The sequence below is a fragment of the Saccostrea cucullata genome, unplaced genomic scaffold, assembly GCF_032062105.1.
Source record: "Saccostrea cucullata isolate Sc308-1 unplaced genomic scaffold, CSIRO_AGI_Scuc_v1 ctg970, whole genome shotgun sequence".
Taxonomy (NCBI): Eukaryota; Metazoa; Mollusca; class Bivalvia; order Ostreida; family Ostreidae; genus Saccostrea; species Saccostrea cuccullata.
In genome coordinates this window covers 207,254-226,124 of record NW_026924006.1, presented here as the reverse complement: position 1 = coordinate 226,124, position 18,871 = coordinate 207,254, and the positions used below count along the sequence as shown (strand labels likewise).

Genomic DNA, 18,871 nt, shown 5'->3' with positions numbered 1-18,871 from the left:
TAAGCAAAGAATCTGACAAAGCAAAACCTTCATCTTAAAAGATTTACATTTAATACTTATTTGATTGGTAGTTTTAATTATTTTTTTTCTTCTACGAAGCCTTTTATTTAGCATTTCTGAGTACTGGTATATGATTGCCATACTTTCCAAAACTTTTTTTTTAATGCTTTATTTTGAAGCTTTTTCCATATCCATATATATACACTATACACTGTACAAACACAAGACAATTTTCACCCACTCAACATCACAATTGCACACACTCACACAGTGCACTTTCTAAGCTTAAAAATAACGAGCTGTTTGTTAAACACTTATGCCCCTCCCCCCATATTGGAATTTTTTATCTAAGTCCAAAAAGGCATAACTCGGTCAAAAATGGTGCGATCATACCCAAAAGAGAACTTGACCTAGATATTCATCTGATAAATCTGTATACTAAATTGCATTTCACTATGTGCAACCTCTGCAAAGGAAATGAACGGAAAGGAAATGAACGGAAACTGCAAGTAATTGGAATTTTTCTAAATCCAAAGGGCATAACTCTGTCAAAAATTGCACGATGATCGTACCCAAAACAGAACTTGACCTAGATATTCATCTGATATACCTGTATATCAAATTCATTTCAGTGGCAATGGTTGTGAAGAAAATGAATGGAAACTAAATGGACTGACAGACAGCAGCAAAGCAATATGCCCCCTTTCTTCGAAGGGGGGGGGGCATAATAAATGTACATATATGTAAACATATGACAATTTATCCAAAAACAAAACAGGTGTACCAAAATGTGTAGATATAAATTAACAAAAATTACAATTTTGATTTTTTCATCACTTGTTGTACACATTATCATACAGGACCCATTTACTGAGTATTTTGTCCTTACATTAAAAATTTTTCACAACAATTTTCTATGTTTCTGTAATACTTATATAACTTTACTGCATCAATAAATAATGGCTTACTATCTGGTGATCTTGAATAGTAAGTAAAATTTTTTGCAACTAATAAAAGAAAATTTTCTAAACAACTTCTTTCTATATTACCAAGTAAAACAGTTCTTTTGGATATTTTGTAATCTTTTTCAATGTCAACTTTAACCTCCACCTTAACTTTTGAGAGATACAGACTTCATATATAATATGCCTACTCCACTAATTAAATTCTTTCAAAAGACACCAAGGTCAATGACCTTGTGACCTTGACTGTGACCTATATGCTAAAAATAGCTTTTTTTTTAAACTTTCGCCATAACTTTTGAATCATTAAAGATAGAGATATCATATTTGGAATGCCTTCTACACTAATTAAACTTTTTCAAATGACACCAAGGCCAGTGAACTTGTGACCTTTACTGTGACTTTAATGCTATAAATACCATTTTGAACTTTTGCCATACCTTTTGAACCATTAAAGACTTCATATTTGATTTGCATACTCCACTAATTAAATTCTTTCAAAAGACACCAAGGTCAATGACCTTGTGACCTTGACTGTGACCTATATGCTAAAAAAAAACTTGTTTGAATTTGTTGCTGCCTGGTGCATAGTGTTTCACAAACACATCTTGTTTTGAAGTAGTTTTAATATTTGAATTTCTGTAGAATTTTATGTTACATATAAAAACTAAAAATATTTTTAAAATCAAAATCATTTTTATTTCAGTTCTTTGTGACAGTGGGATGATGGAATATTAAAGAATGGACATGGCTTTATATTACTGCATCAGAGATCAATCGTGGTTTACTTATAAATTGAAGAAAAACACTTTAACAGTCAAGCATCATTTGAAGCTACATATGACACCGCTTTAGCAATATGCCTGCTTATATAACCAAGAAAGCACAGTGACCAGTTGTATCTATGATGTTGGACAAGATCCCGAAAAAACTTCCAGTACACTCATCACTACCTGCAAAGAAATTAAAATTCTAAATGACTTGTATCAACACTTTTGTACTTCATCTGGCTTGTATTTTCGGAACTCATTAGCTTTTAGCTTCCTTCAAACAAAATTTCATAAGTACTAACTTGCTGGTGTAAAATATTTGAAACAGTTTGCTTGTCCCAAAGGAAATTCTGCCAGTCCGCAGTGGCATGAGCAGTTGATTGATGTCACAGTTCCATCGGTAAAGTATTTGTAGCTGAATGGTGCCATGTAAAACACTTTTCACAAGAACATGGAAAACATCCTAGAAGTGAGCATCTACAAGAAATTAAGTGAATACTTTCTTGAATATTTTCAATTATAAAATGCTTGTGTACATCCTTTATATATAAAACTATTTACGCATGTAACTACCAAATACACAAATTAAACTTCCTTAAATTTGTTCTTAAGTTTATTTATAGTGTATGAAAATAAGCATGCAATATTTGTTTTGTTATACTGAAGGATTCAATGTTAAGAAAATGTTCATTGAAAAAAAAAATGTGCAAACACTGCACAGTTAGCAATTTTTATGGAGAACCTATCAATGTGCATTTGCAATCGTTGGGATTTAATGACAGGCACACAGTAGAAGAATTGTACTTGTTAATAAATTTTTTTACCAATCAAATTTCAAATTGATAATTCAATAAGAAAGCATATACATGACAAATTTCACTAGCATTATGGTCCATTGATTTACCATGCTGTTTGAGCTTTTGTGGACTTGAAACTAAACTAGTAAGTTTGAAATATTGAAGTAAAGAAAAGTGCAGCCCAAAAATTTATCCTGTACCTGATTTAAAATGAGTGCCATCATTAACTACGTGGAAGTTGCCACACTCTTCATGAGTATAAGAATTATTGGATATGCCTCATTAACAGATCTATACTGGTACATGGATGACACATCCAGTCAAAGCATTGTCCCTTTTTCAGTACCTCCTGGATCCCTGTAAAATATAATGACAAATGTAGATAAAATGTTCTACCATTGTATGATGAATGTCCTATGGACCCAGTGTGGACCTGTCGGGTGACACCATTGGATAAATTGGGGATTGTTCTAGCTATGACAAATAAGAAATTTCCTATTTCTAATGCCTATTTTAAGGAAATAAAATGTCTTTTTCATAACTGTAAGAGTATTTGGGAACACAGGCACCTGAAGTATGGATAATACCCTCCACCTTTTTCTTTTTAAAAATATAAAAAAGGGGGGGTATTATCCAGACTTCAGGTGCCTGTGTTTGGGAAGAGGGTCATAAGGCTTTACAGTTAATATATTGATCGTACATGTAAGTTGTTTAACGCAGGGCGTAGCAAAGGGGGGGGGGGGCTGCCCCCCCCCCCCACTTTTTTTCCCAACCTAACTTATACTATAGGAAAAGTAAATTGAAAGCCTGGTCCCCCCCCCCTTTTAGACTTTTAGCGATGTACCGAAAATGTAGTATTAGAACTGGCACTGAATTTTCGACTTCGGGCAACTCCCCCCCCCTTTTTATCTTTGCTTGTCAACTTTTTCAGGTAAGTTAAAAAAAATTTCTCTGGCTGCCCCCCCCCCCCCCCCCCCCCTACGTCCTACAGTTAATGTATACATCCCTGTGTACATGAAAGAAGTAATGTTGGACGTTTTTATTTTTGGATTACTAAATAATTAATTAAAAAAGAACATTAATTCTATCAGGATTATGTTTAATCGACGTAGTAATCAACCATGTATTCCCGTGATCGATGAATTTGGGTACATGTATTTCCTATTTGTTTTTATTGACTTTGCATATATACCCACCTCAGCTGTCCTGTGAGCTAAATAAATGACATAAATATAATATGGAACCAATCATTGGGGAACGTTTTGATTTGAAATCCTGTTACTTCCGCTTAAAACAATAAAGCAATTAAACGTTGTTTACCTGTATCAATCAGTCCATTTTATCCTCTTCTTTTCAATAATCAGAAAACGAACGACTTAACAGACATTACTTCCTGTTTCGCTTTCGTTTTTAACGGGAGAATTAATTATTTTATTTTAAGGGTGATTGGAAAAGAGATATCTCTTTCATTAAAAGAGATATCTCTTTAGCTTAGAAAGATATCTCTTTTTGAAAATCTAAAGAGATATCTCTCTAATTAAGAGAGATATCTCTTTTAAACTTGTAAAAGAGATATCTCTCTAACTTTTAGAGATATCTCTCTCGCTTAAAGAGATATCTCTCTAGCTTATGAAGATATCTCTCTTACAAAAAGAGATATCTCTCTTTCAAAAAGAGATATCTCTTTTGTTGAAAGAGATATCTCTCTAAAGATTAAAGATATCTCTATTAGTCAAAGAGATATCTCTATAAGCTAAAGAGATATCTCCATAAGCTAAAGAGATATCTCTCTATGCTAGAGAGATATCTCTCATTTTGAAAGAAAAAAATATTTTCGAAAAATGCAAAAACGAACAAATGGTACTGAACTCCTTGAAGAGTATGCACAAAGAAACATTGAAGGTATCTTTTTTCATGATACGTCTTATGTAAATGTTTTGAAATATTCTATATGATAATGCAAAAGACAAAGACTTAGTAATTTGAGTACATGTTTTTATCTTCTTATATCACAAAACTCAATGCCTCTTGGTTTCAAGTCTCGATGATGGGCTTAGTTCGTCCTATAAAACAATAATACACATTTGAAATCCTCTATATCATTGATATAAGGTTTTTAACATATTTTTTGCCTGACTTTTTCCTACAAGTTTGAACTTTCATTGTGGCCCGAACCTACCCCTGGGGTTCATGATTTGAACAAACATGAATCTACACTATCTGAGGATGCTCCTTGAATATGACCAACCATTGATATGCTGTTCTTGAGAAGAACATTTTTAAGATTTTTCTTGTACAGCTGTATATTTCAATGTAAAATCCATTGTGGCTCTATCCTACTCCATGGGTCATGATTTGAACAAACTGAATCTACATCACCTGAGAATGTTTTTTTTTATAAATATAATATGACGAATCATAGCTTTGCTGTTCTTGAAAAGAAGATTTTTCCTATATATTCGTATGTAAAACTTTTGTCGTCCATTGTTGTCCCACACTAACCCTGGGGGGTCATGATTTGAGCAAATTAAACTTGAATCTATACCACTTGACAATGATTCCATATGAGTTTCATCTTTCCTTGCTACTTAGTTCTTGAGGAGAAGATTTTTCAATGATACCATTAATTTTTGCGATTTTGTAATTTTCCTTCCTTGCAAGAGAGTGTAGCCCTTCATTTGAACAAACTTGAATCCACTTCACCCAAAATACACTGTGCAAAGTTTTGTTGAAATTTGCCCAGTACTTCTGGAGAAGATGAAATTGTGCAAAGTTTAAAACAACCAAGGACGACGACGACAGACAATATATCATTTCCCCATCGATAAAAGATTATAACAATATCTTTGTCGGTTTTGGAGACCAGGTCTTCCAACAATCTGTTGGAATTTCCATGGAGACTAAAAGGATATGGAGATAACGAACATTATTTAAGCTCAAAAGTCCATAAAACAATACAAAATAGGAGCCGAGCAAACACGGACCTCCGAAACATCAGAGGTGGGATCAGGTGTCATGGAGGAGTTAGCATCCCCTGCTGACCGGTCACACCAGCAATGTGCTCCTTGTCATGATCGGGTAATAACAGAAAAATCCGTCGTCAATTCAATGTATAAATAATGGACCAACAATTAGTATGAAAAACGTCAGTCAGCATTTAACTCAATGATAAATTGTATTTTCTGACAAGGTCATTGTATCGACCATAGAACTTACAAAATGACGACTTTAAACGAGAGTGCTGATATTCTTTTTTCATCAACTTGCTTGTCAATAATTTGCCTCTTTTTTTGAAATTGTTCATACGTAGAAAATGCTCTTGCGTATCGAATCAATTGAGATATATACACTCCGTATGCAGGTGATGAAGGTATATTGCTGCATAAGTAAGGGATAGAAAAGTTACGTTTATCACGTTTATCATATAGCTTGGTTGTTAGATTACCATTAACGTCTTTTTCAAGTAAAATATCCAAGTATGAAAAGATGTGTCAAACTCTGTCGTATCTTTTACCTCAAGCTCTCCAGGATATATCGTATCGACGTAGGAATGGAAATTACAATTGTTAATTGACAATACGTCGTCGATATATCTAAATGTCGAGCTGATGGCCACAGCAAGTGTTTTCTTCTTTTCACGCATAAGAATTTGCACAAATTCTGCTTCATATGAACACAAAAATAGGTCTGCTAATAACGGAGCACAATTGATACCAGTGGGTATTTCAATAGATTGTTGAAAGACCTTGTCTCCAAAAACCACATAGATATTGTCAATCAGAAACTTAAGCATCTTTTTGATGTCAACTTCAGAGTACTTTTGTGTGCAATCAGAATATGTTTTAACAAAATAATTTTGCAAATGACCAATGACCAGCAGGCATGTTTACGAAAACTTCTTAAGATTGTTCATAAGAAATTTCCTAAGACATATCTTAGGAAAATTTTAAGATCATCGTAAGATTATCGTAAGTTGTTTTTCAAAGCTATCTTATGATTATCCTAAACTAAGACGTCTTATCATTATGGCATAGAAATACCCAAAGCTTAAAAGGTGCATAGACACAGATTTGAAGTTAATTTTTTCTGTATGATATCACGAATTATATGTTGTAATAGCATTTCACAAGAAAATGTATTAAAAAAATCGTATTTCATCTAAAATTTATTAAAAATTTAAATTTTTGGATTGGTTTGATTGACACATCCTTGCACTTTCACAAATTAATACTTAAGAAAAGTGGCAATCTTTAACCATTCTTTAACCATATTTGACTATAAACTATGATCCAGAAAATTCAGAGTAGAACTGTTTGAAAAGCAAAACTGTCTTTCTCTCCACACAAAAGTCGTAAGTTTTTAAGCTGTTGATTTTGGTAAAATCTTGTGATTTCAAATTGTCCAAAAGTTCTTTGGAATTTTTTAGTATCCACATCTAATTCACACCACTTCTTTGAATATATTGTTGAACAGTACTCTTGAAGTTTTCTCAGTATCTTAGTGAGGAGTACTAGTAACGAAAGAGGTTTAGTTACACAATTACTGGAACCCGCAATGTATTTTTGTTTGTAAGGATTCTTATGAAGTTTCGGAATCCAATGTATATCGGGAAGTTCAAATTCATTTTGGCTCTGTGGAATATTAAAAATAATCAAAACTGACATGATTTTGAAGAATTTCTTCCTTAGAAAGGGAAGTATGAGTATAAGTAGGATTACCACTTCTTTAATAAGCGACTTTAACATGGATCTGATACATTTTATCCATTCTGACAAAGTGTCAACGTCTTCTTTTTCATATCTGACCCATGGCGTAATTTTCAACAGAAAACATAATATTTTTGAAATTGTGACGCCAGTTGAGGGATCGGGGTTCCCTTTATTTAAGACTTTTTTAAAATAAGTGATCTGAGCTCCTCATTATTAACTATATTTACGTCACCTGTAATAAAGTGTCCAGCATGACTATAGTTAGAGGGCGAAGAAGAACATGAACATGATAGAGGATTATGTTTCAGATACTCGGTATCCAAGCCATGTAAAGTTTTTTTGTAATTGAAAAGTTGCACCCCGTTGCCAGCGTATCTAATTTTAAAAAGGCCTTCAACTCTGCTGTGGCCTTCAACTCGACATTTAGATATATCGACGAGGTATTGTCAGTAACAATGGTAATTTCCATTCTTATGTCAATACGATATATCCTGGCGAACTTGAGGTAAAATATATTACGTTTATTAAGAGGTGCAAATGCAAGAAATATTATACTCTATGGATCCAATAATTTTTTCCTTTATACCACTGTAGACCTCTATGCCCTTGGGCTACCTTTTTGTATCTGTCCACGTCTAATTAGTGCTATTTTTGGAATATGTTTTATATGGTACTCCCGAAGTTTTTTTTTTCACTGATTGTTGTTAATGTCAGATGAAGAGTCAAGAAAGAGGCTTGACAGAACGTTTCAGAGAACCCGCTGTGTATTGGTTTATAAAGCTTTTTATATACATGTACTTAAAACACAAGTACATATATGTTACTTCTTTTGAAATAACAAACTATTGAAAACTGCGGGTATCAATTTAGATGACAGCGTGTAGTTATTTAACTGATCTGATCTTGTCTCGCTTTCTTTTTCGTTACCAAGTATTCTTTTAGTTGATGTCCTGTAGATGGTAAATAGATTACAGAATTTTATTTTCATCTTGTTAACAAAATGGAAACGAAGAAATGACGTTTTCATATCTTGATCCTCAAAATTTCTCAAATTTTATGCAATAATCAATCATGCCATATGTATGACCAAATGGAGGTCGATATTCTTCATGTACAAAACTTACTTTTCAAAACCATTCCTTCGATTTTCAAGAAAGCTATTTCATTTTTTACCATTTGATTCAATGAAACTGTCCTGCAAATGTACAAGGTTTTTACTTGACTCATAAATATTTTCAAACATTCTGATGAAGTTTCAAGAATGTGAACTATCAAACACTGAATACATTTTTTCGTGCGATATGATTATTAAGTTTTACAAAGATCATCAGAAGTTTGTCTTGTATTTCAATAGATCAATGATCTTCTACCTTTAGCAAGTTGAAGTCATTTTCGTTTCAGATATTGCAAGTGACAATGCTACTCGGAATGACCAAGGAAAAGGTTTTGTGAGGTATGTTTCCTTTCTAGATGTTGTACACTCACTTCAACAGTTTATTAGTCTTCCATTACAATCTCTATACTAGTTTTTTTTTTAAATTATTTTCAGTGATTTCTTCAACCTCTTTAGCAGATGAAGCACAATTCTGCACGAAGACATGTAAATTATTATCCTTTTCTGCATGCATTTTTTGTTCTTGAAAAAAAAGATATAAATAAAATGTTTTTTTACAAAATTGGTTAAAGAAAGCGATTGATTTGCATTTATTAGGTTGTGCAACTGTAAAATTGCATTGAATTTGTTCAAGATGTACTTTTTTCTATGACATTAAAAATCAAAAGCATGTACAGTTATACTTTTATCATATTTTCGATAGACTTATTTCTTAATGTCTCTTATTTTGAGAACAAGTAAAAAATAAACAAGTACTCAGAAATGGTTTATGTATATGTTGTGGATAAAACATTATTAACGTTTGCAGTCAATGCATTGTAATTTGAATTTAGTGCATACTTTTCAAGGCTAAATTTGATATACATGTATAGTAATTTGAATGCAAAATGTTACGTCTAGTCTAGTTCTGAAAAAAAATATTATGTTACGTCCAATCTAATATTCAGTACATTACTTTGTTTTATCCTTCTTGCCTTGAATTTTTATGTTATATCTAATCTCATATTGATTGCATAGAATGTCTCGTGTCATACAACACACGATCTTGTATCATAGACATGCTATAACTGCTTAAATTAGTGTTGATTTAGGAATTTTCTCTTATATTAAACGTCAGAACTTGCCGATGAAGGGCTGTACTCAGACCGTAGGACCTTTTAGCAGTGACACGATTTTCTAACAAATCGGCTTGTCAGATAATAATGTTGACCTGGAGAATATTATTTGACTTGTCAGAAAATTATGTTGACTTGTCAGATAATATTTCAAATTGTCAGAAAATTATGAAAACTTGTCAGATCTTTATGCCGACTTGTCATAAAGATATGTTAACTGATGGCCTAAACTGTGCAAAGTCACCTTTTTAAGTTAAATTTTAAACACGTGAATAAGTGACAAGATAATAAGAACACCTAACAAGTCCACATAATTATCCGACAAGTAGGGGGAGGATCGAGCTGAGCATCCCCGGCCGACCAGTCATCCTGCCGTGAGCTCCTTATCATGATCGGAAAATAACGGGAAAATCTGTTGACAATTCATTGAGCAAATAATGACCTAACCATAAGTATGAAAAACGTCAGTCAGCATTCGACTTAAGGTTTCGTCAAAGGTCAACATGTTCAAAAATTTATTTTTACAATAGCCCCAAAAATATATGAGGTATAAAGTTAAAACTTTTGTAGTTTATCAATATTTTATTGATTAACAGATAGAAAGTATCAGATGATAAAAAAAATACTTGGAAAAATATTAATTGAGAAAAATTCATCTTAAAAATGCATATATTTTCAAAAAATACACTTAATTAATTCCGTGCTCTTAGTGAAAACCATCATTGCAGAAACAAAATATGTTTATCAATGAAGAGCAAGTTGGACTTGGATAGTCTCTGGAAAGTTGTTTTCCGTGTTTATTTTGTCCAAATGTTAAGACTTGAAAGTGAAAGTACATTGCAAATGGCGGATTCTATAGGGGTCTTGTCTTTATGCATGTCATGCTTTCAATAACAGCCTTTCAGAGACCATTCACGTCCAACTTGCCCTACAATGATAAACATATATTATTTTTGCAATGATGGTTTTCACAAAAAGGACAGAATAAAGCAGGTGCATTTTTTTTAATATGCACATTTTCTGATACATTTTTTCTCCAAAAAAATCTTTTTTAAAAATATTTGTTATCAAGTGATACTTTTTATCTATTAATCAATGATATATTTATAAACTGTTTTGACTTTATATCACACACAGTTTTGGAGCTATTGTAAAAATAATTTTTTAGACATAGTGACCTTTGACGAAACCTTAATAAAAAATTGTATATGCCGATAAAGTCATTGTATCGAACCTGGTAGTATCATTTTCCCCCATATAAGTAAAAATTTCATAAATTTTACTCATGAAGGTAATCGATTAAAAAAAATCATATTTATGTGGTATTTTAGCTTCTCTATTAATTTATTTCTCTTCTAACTTTTACGAGATGCAGTAAAAAGGTGCTTTAGATTTCATGACATTCCTAATGAAACTTATAAAACCACGATTTTTTTTTATTTTGTTTGAAGCCAGGGTTAGCTATTTCTTTAATGTGTTTTTATAAAGAGATACATGTAATAGGTCTACCCCGTTCTGCACTCATACTGGACTTGCAGATGAATTGGGTGAATACCTTCCTTCAATATAAACTTATGCTTTGGATTTTTACACTCCCATAACCTTTCTCACGATGTCACAGTTGTACCCCCATGCGATTAATAACATTTTCAGTGTTTTTACTGAATCAAAAACTTAAATATAGTTTTTCTTATGAAGAAGAACCAGTGTCCACTTGTTGTGAGTCTTATATAATTTCTGGTAAACGATGATTATTGTCGACAAAAGACGAAACAATTTCAGCTTTTCCATCGTTCACTTTCCTCTTTTATGCAGCGATATTCCGCTTTGTCCTGCTTTGGTATTTATGTCCCTCAGCTTATTTGTTACCCAAGAGCTTGCTGAATACGATCATTTTTTAAATCCAGGCGTGCTACTCACTTACGTAAATTGAAGTTTGGGATTGAAAAACCTCCTTCAAAGTCGGCATTTCGTAATGTCGTTATAATGCTCTTTTAACTAATGTAACATATCATTGGGTCGTATGCTTGGCTGTCTTGCTTCATACCAATTGTCAAGCCTCTGTTTTTATTGAGTAGATTAAAGGCAGAGATTTTTTACCGGGTGGTAAATTCCAGGTGAGGGAGGGGCTTATTCTGTACAGGTGTGAATGCCTTGGGGGCTAGCAGTCTACCTGTGGCCATCTGTCTCCTAATCCCTATACACAGGAAATGATTTAATACACAGTGAAATACCCAGATGTCAAACTTTACCTGTGTTAGGGATTTTGAGAAAATTTTTAAATTAGTAGTAAAAAGGTTTTTCAATTATTTATCTATTTTTGACTGTTTGAATACACCCTTACCCATGAAATTATTATGATTACATACTATAAATTCAAATATTAAAACAAAGATTATTTAAGATGTTAGTGTACGTCGTGTTAATTTAAAAAAAAAAACAACTCCTGTGACAACCAAATTAGACTTTAATAATTCATTCATCCCCAGAATCCCATCTATTTATTAAATGAAAAAGGAGCCATGTTAACTACATTTCACTAAAAAGAATTTCTAGGAATTTCAAAAACTTAATAAGGCTTTGTCACCATGAAACATGCTAAAAAAAAAGATTGCTTGTAAATTCTTATCTGAATAAAAAAGGAAAATATAAGTGACCCATGATTAGAAACATTATTTTTAAATTTAATTACATCATACAGTGCTGCTCTAAACCTTATCAATAACATTTCCAATCTATAGGTTTACTGTTTAGCATATTAAAATTGATATTCAAATTTCATTTGAAAAAAAAGAAGGTTTCATGTATCAAAGGATTTTTTTAAAAAAATGCTTATTATATTATAATCCTTTTAAATACAAAAGATATTTTAAATTCATATATTATCAATCTAAAATTACATAGCAATACAGTTTCTGTATACCATGTTCAGTAAACATCAAAGGATCAAAAGTTAATTAGAAGGTCACCACGAGTCCCAAACAAGGTGTACAGAGTATACACAGGGACCAGTAAGTAAGTGTCAATCAAGTTCCAGCATCCAATGATGGACCTTCACACACATGATTGACAGGGCTACCCAGACCAGGTATTTTTGAAGGCGGTGCTTAAAATATCTGCCTTTAAGTAAAGTCTTTCTGATCAATATAAGGGACCCATGGCAGTGGTTGTAAGACTTGTCAACAGGGGATGCTTACTACTCCTGGCCACCTGATCCTACCTCTGGAATTTTCAGGGTTCTGTGTTTTATTCCCTGTTTCCATATTTCTATTGATTATATAGACTTCTTAGATATTGATCACTGTTCGCTTTCTTCGTCTTTTTTACTTGTTACATTTTCAAAATCCTCTTAAACTCCTAAAGTGAATTGAAGAAACGTACCGACAAGCCAGCAAGAGGTGTATGTTAAAAAACAAGAAGAGCGGTCGTTTGTCAAGATTAATAATCAATTTTATTAATTTTTTTACATCAGAAACCACTTGGACAGAAAAAAATTAAACATGTAAAAGCTGATGATGTAATTTTTCCCCAAATATTTTTTTTAAATCTTCCCAAGTAACTGCCTTGCCATTTCACCACCTGAAATGTGGAGGTAACAAACAGTGACCATCCCTTAAGTCCATTTAAATTTTTATTAATTAAAAATATTTAATTTGAATTCTGCATTGATTCGATATATTCCAGTGAATTCGAAATAATAGATACACATCATGGAGCCTCACATCTCTGCTTCATATTTGGAAACTTTAAGACAGAAAATGACATTGATGGCAAAATTACTTCTAAACATTATGATAAAGGTAATAAATTTATTTCTCTCATCGTCAACATCAAACAGAGGTAGGATCAGGTCTTTGTTTTCACAATGAATTGCTTATGAATTTTCGGTTGACTCAATCATGACATGTTTCTGACGCAAGCCCCCTGTGACCGGTACCGGTCGACAGGTGTGTGACCAGTACCGGTCAACAGGTGATAGTAATTTCCATGGCACTGATCCCAATTCTGATTTAGAGACCCCTGTTGACCCTTCTCTCTAATCGCATTATTTTTTATATAGACTTTTGATTATGATTTCTAATTGTTTTCTTCATTACTTCTCTTTCATACGAAAATGTAGTTATACTAACGAGATACAAAACTTTGTTTTATATACTTTCTTGTGATTTACGCCTTTAATACTTTTCCCCTAATTAAATTTTATTTCTCTTCCCCTCCAAATTTTGATTAGTAAAGATGTTGTTTAATAATTTGACTTAACCTTATATAAATAGTAGAAAAATAATTATTATATTTCTTGTGATTATAGCACTTGGATATGTTTGAGTAACCTTTTGAGTCATCTTATTTGCAGGTAGATCAAAATGAACATCAATACTACAGCATATAAATAGCCGTGATTAACAGATAAAATATACTTTTGTGTGTTATCTAACAGCTTTAAAAGGTAAAAGGATATGTGCTCCAAAAATTTATTTTTTTAAATGAACTTTTTACCTTGATTATGTTCTGTTCTTTTTCTCCATATTTTACGCGAAAAGGCATGCATGTACTTTATGACCAGAATTAACGTTATTGATGCAATTTGCTCGAATAAGTTTTGGAAAACTTAAGGTTGAAGTTATTTTCAATAAAAGCCAATCAAAATATAAAATAAGATGTTCCGACGAATCCGTTACCGGTAGCGGATTCAGAACATCTTATTTTAATTAAACTGAATAAAACTAGGATAACGTACATTTATACAAGGGATGTCAAGCATTCAGGAAGAAAATGTAAATTTCTCTACAAAACTTGGTCGTAATAATAAGAATGAAGGATCTTGCAAATAAAAACATAAAATTCTTTCAAATTCCTCATTTAAATACTTCAATTGCCTTAATTACTTTTAATATAAATATATAAGTTTACAATGAAACAGGCTAGGATGGGTAAAATGAGTATGAAAAATTGAAGTGTCGATATTCATATGTATATAAAAAATTTTAAGTTCTAAAATATCTTGGTGACACTACTGTATAGGGGATTAATTTCACGGGTTGTAATTTTCACGTTTTCCTCTTCTTTGACACAATCACGGTTTCTTGAATTCGCGGATTTGGTATATGATTAAAGTTTCCTCCCTTATCTATACCTATTGAAAACTTATTCACTGTTTCTTGAATTCACGGATCCATGAACACCGTGAATATAGCGAAAATTAACACCGCGAGTTATTTTCCCCCTATACAGTATATGTGAATTTTGTCCACCGGGGTTATGGTGCGGCTTAGATCAGTCATATTCGTATTCAGAATTCCGGTGATTGTAGATTGAGTGATAGCTCCTGTAGATAAGTCTGAGACTACAAAATAATTCGAGTAATAAAAAAAATTTAATATTGACAAAAAATTTTTTTAAGGGGGAAAGGAAAGCCAAGATTTCTCCGGTAAGCGATATTTCCCATAGGTCCCTTGTTTTAGTTACCGAAGCTGTAATTAATGTGAATTTACTTCTGAGTTTATTGTTGATTTTTTTTCACATAAAAAGATAATCGCATGCGTCTTGTATACCCTTTCAATAACACACATGTGTTGGTATTGCAATTTTTTTTTATAAGATAGTCAGCGATTATGTTTCTGTTTTTAAAAATAAAGAAACTTTTGCCAGAAGCTTACTACAGTATTTTCATTTTGTGGCTTAGTCTTCTCTTGTATATTTCTTTTTAATTTTCAAAAAAAATCTATGATTTAATTTCAATTAAGAGATCCCAAGCCTAAAAAAAAATAATAAACATATCACGTGTTTTCAAAACACGTGATATTTAAATCCATTTGTTTTTCTAAAGGGGTGCATTGTTAAAATAAAACCAATATTATTCTGGATTTTAATTTGTATATACAAAGTAAAAAAATATATATATATATATAAATAAAATAATCAAAGTAAGAAATATATATAATTAACGAATCAAAGAATATGAATGGCTTAAATGAATAAACATATGAAATCAATTTAAATCAAATTAATTTTTAAACGTTTATTTTTTTCTTTTATTTCCCTAATTACACCGTTCTAAACTCTAAGCATGCCTCTGAAAATAGCATTAAATACAAAGCAGCTGATAATTCACTTGTAATTACAAGTGCATTACAAGTGCAAAGCCAATCTTTTATGTATGAAGCCAAAAGAAGACTATAATTTGTCAATATCCTTGACTTTAAAATTTTGTCTTTTATTCAGAACGATTGATTTTCTTCGTATTTCCTAACGTTAAGGATTTTTAATATAACTTCAACTTTAAACGAACAAGTGGGTTTATAATTAATAATAATATAACTTGCTATTTTGTAGAGGCAGGCAATGCTCGACCTTGGGTAATATCCGCAGGATTAATAATTTCCTCGGGGTTACAATACACGTCTTATCTTTTTGCTGTGAAGTTGAATGAATGTGTAAAATATTGAACCAAACATAACATTGAACTATGCATGAACCGAGATTTAATGTTTTTAGATTTTTCTTTTGCCTAACACATCGTTTCATGAAGCTAAAATAAAGCGTTTGTTTACATAATTATGATTGGGTGACTTCAGGGTTCACCCTGATCACTGCCCTTATATATCCTTACGCGAGCAAACCGCACATAAAAACAACAGTCCAGCATGGGGAGTCAAAAAGTCACGCACAAGAGGCATTTTGTTGACAAACATCGGCTAGGGGTCACACCAGACATCAGCCTTTAACCCCGGGAGTCAGCCGAAGTCTTCATCCATGTTCATCCGTAACGATTTCTTTTTCTCTTTTCGCATCAATATTTTGATAATCTGCTGTTACAGCAAATTCTTATATTTCAATTTAGAGCTGATACATTTTGTATGTGTAAGATTCCAAACGTATCCATTTTTTTTAAAATTAAAATTTGCAATTAAAAAAAATCCTGTTAATTAGATTTTTCTACGTGTAAATTTAAATCCGTTGTCATATATATAGGTACCATTTTAGCAAAAAATGGCAGTGCAAACAATAATTCTGCAGCAGTTCACATGTTTCCCAACTTCTACTTAATTGATCAGGTTGAAATTAAACAGATTTTAAAAGTTTCAACACTTTTATCAATTAAAATTTTTATCTTCATTGTGTTTCACCGAGAAGCAGAAAAGCATTAAAAATAAAATTAATATCTTAAATCATATTGGAATTCCATAAAATATGGTTTGGATTTAAAAAAAATCTTTGAAATAAATTGAGAAAAACTCAAAGTACTTTTTTTTAAATTAAAAAGGAGTCTCGTAAAATAAAAAACTTATTTTCTTTTATAGATTTTTTTTATCGTAAAGATATTCTGTGACCAAATGTAGGTTGTCCTTTTACAAAACGGATTTTTTGAGGGAATTTTTTAAAAAGATTTTCAGTACATTTAATTTAAAGTGCAAAAATTCATGCACTCTTCAACAAATTTTGTTTTTCAAAGGTTACAATAATATGGGACAAGTGGGATATAGAGCAACCTCTTCAAAAAATTCGGGGTGTTGGGTGTGGTGCACTGTTTTCTGAAAAATTCTGAGAAAGAGAATAAGTAGCTTTCATATAGAAAAATTACATTTTAATGCTTTTCTTTAAAACACCATCAGCTGACGTGATATGTGACAAACCAAACTCTACATATTGAGATTCTAGTCGTGAATTTACATTTCTTTAACATAATAATGTATTCAAATGTAAAACTAAAGGTGCAACTAACAACTGACAGGTAAAGTGTCAAAAGGTACAGAACATTAGGTGCAAAAAATAAATTTGGACTTTTATCACAACCATTTAAAAAAAAAAATAAATAAAAAATACATGTAAAAATGTATGAAGGATTACCTGCTAGGAATAAATATGTCCAATGGACAAGTGTTAACTTTGTTATATAGAAATAATATAGTTTTTCTCATGAACAATCTATTTGAATTTTAAAAATTTCATTGGCTAGCTTATAGAAAGATACTATTATGGTCCCTCAATAGAAGATACGTGTAAATCTAGTTATTGACCTGTTCGTTTATTTTTCCTAAAAAAAAAACTTTAATATTGCCCATAAATTTTGATTGTTTGGAGCTATGGCTTTCATATTTCACGTGATTACAGTCAAGTAGTTATTTGTGAATAGTTATATTGGAATCGAGTGTCTTTTATATATAGCCAAAAATTAAAGTTTTCGTTAATAGGGAAAACATCTTTTTAATACGTAGGAAATGAAATGCTGCATATTTGCTTTCCCTGCATAGTTTCCCTTAAAAAATTATTCGCATTCTCCATGCAACATAAAGAGACGTCATCGTAATAAACCGAGAAAACGAAATGAACTTAAAACTCCTAATGATTTAATTGTGTCAAATAAGAATGAAAACATATGCTTTAAATAATCACCTTTCGTGTATTCAATTGACATGTCACTAATTCAAAAGGTTTTTTTAACTTTACGTAAGAATAAATTTATACTCAAGTTTGGCTTATAGTGTTTCTAAATATTACGTTTTAATTTAATCAATGCAACAGCTACCAAAAATTCTTTGTGAAGGTAGGACATTTGATTGATTTAATGAGCGTTTAATAACTGCTTTTCATTTTGTTTAAAGGAAATGAGTCCATTTTTTTTATTCAAAAAGTTTATGTACAATTTATTTAAAGGAGTTTCCTCCTTATGAAAAACAGATGTTTTGGGAAAACACTGATGTCTTTGTGTGACAGTTCAATGCCAAAGTTTAAAAGTTTCTCAAATCCAGTACAAACGACAAGATCAAAGTAAATGAATCAAAAATAATGGTGCCAAAAGAATTTCTTGTCATAAGAAATATGCATGCATGAAATATGAAATAACTTGCACTAAATATTCATAATTTTTCACAAGAACAAGGTCAAGGCAGAACTGCTCGAGAAAGTTCTTGTCATTATCGGCCGCAGCAGCGGCCGATCTATTTGTGATTGTGTTAGAAAGTGCACATGGGGAAATGAGACGTTATTTTTCATTAGGTCAGAGAAACATTTCTCAAATGATAAAAAAGTAGAAATCATGAGTAAAATATTTTTAAAAATTGCTTTAAACTAATTATTCATTGCTGATACTATGTTTCAATTTAATTATCATTTCTAATCAGATAATTGGTAATTTATTGTTTTGTTAAGAGAGTTTACAATAGATACTCCCCAGCCTGGGAGTGTATAAGATATGAAAGGAAATCGTCATGATTTTCCGGATAATAATGAAGTGTAAAAGTACATGGTGAATAAAAATTATTAAAAAAAAAATTCAACCAGTAAATATTGTTTTGAACATGCTCTAGAGCTGCATATTAAATACAAAGACATTTTTCTACATTTTGCATTGCGGCCTTAGCCATTTATGGGCATTATCACGTGACCAAGATCGAGGGTATCGG

At 31.7% G+C, this 18,871-nt stretch overlaps 2 long non-coding RNA genes across 2 annotated transcripts; one reads left to right on the top strand and one right to left on the bottom strand.

Annotated features, from left to right (window-relative positions):
* Positions 1 to 951: 951 nt before the first annotated feature.
* Positions 952 to 4,124, bottom strand: LOC134265450 (uncharacterized). The gene is made up of 4 exons (XR_009991758.1): positions 3,850 to 4,124; positions 2,730 to 2,886; positions 2,035 to 2,209; positions 952 to 1,915 (listed from the first exon to the last, which is right to left on the bottom strand). It is a non-coding gene; the product is annotated as an uncharacterized LOC134265450 (long non-coding RNA).
* Positions 4,125 to 4,365: 241 nt separating this feature from the next.
* LOC134265449 (uncharacterized) lies at positions 4,366 to 8,923 on the top strand. The gene is made up of 3 exons (XR_009991757.1): positions 4,366 to 4,431; positions 8,640 to 8,691; positions 8,788 to 8,923. It is a non-coding gene; the product is annotated as an uncharacterized LOC134265449 (long non-coding RNA).
* Positions 8,924 to 18,871: the final 9,948 nt, after the last annotated feature.